Below are 244 nucleotides of genomic sequence, written 5' to 3'. Positions count from 1 at the left end.
AAATAACAGACAATAAATAAAAAAGATTTAAAATAAGGATGAAATATATTTACTATTTATATATGCTTAAAAAATAAATGATGTACATATACACTATATTATACAATGGAACTGTCTATAAATAATATATTACAAATTAAAATTATAACTACAATTTGAACATAATATTAAAATATTAAAATACAAATCAATATTAAAATTGAAAATCGATATTAGGCTCAAATAAAAAAAAATTAGAATTATT

The sequence above is a fragment of the Trachymyrmex septentrionalis genome, unplaced genomic scaffold (genome assembly GCF_001594115.1).
Source record: "Trachymyrmex septentrionalis isolate Tsep2-gDNA-1 unplaced genomic scaffold, Tsep1.0 scaffold129, whole genome shotgun sequence".
Classification (NCBI taxonomy): Eukaryota; Metazoa; Arthropoda; class Insecta; order Hymenoptera; family Formicidae; genus Trachymyrmex; species Trachymyrmex septentrionalis.
The sequence above is the reverse complement of the archived record's forward strand: the minus strand, read 5'-3'. Positions refer to the sequence as shown.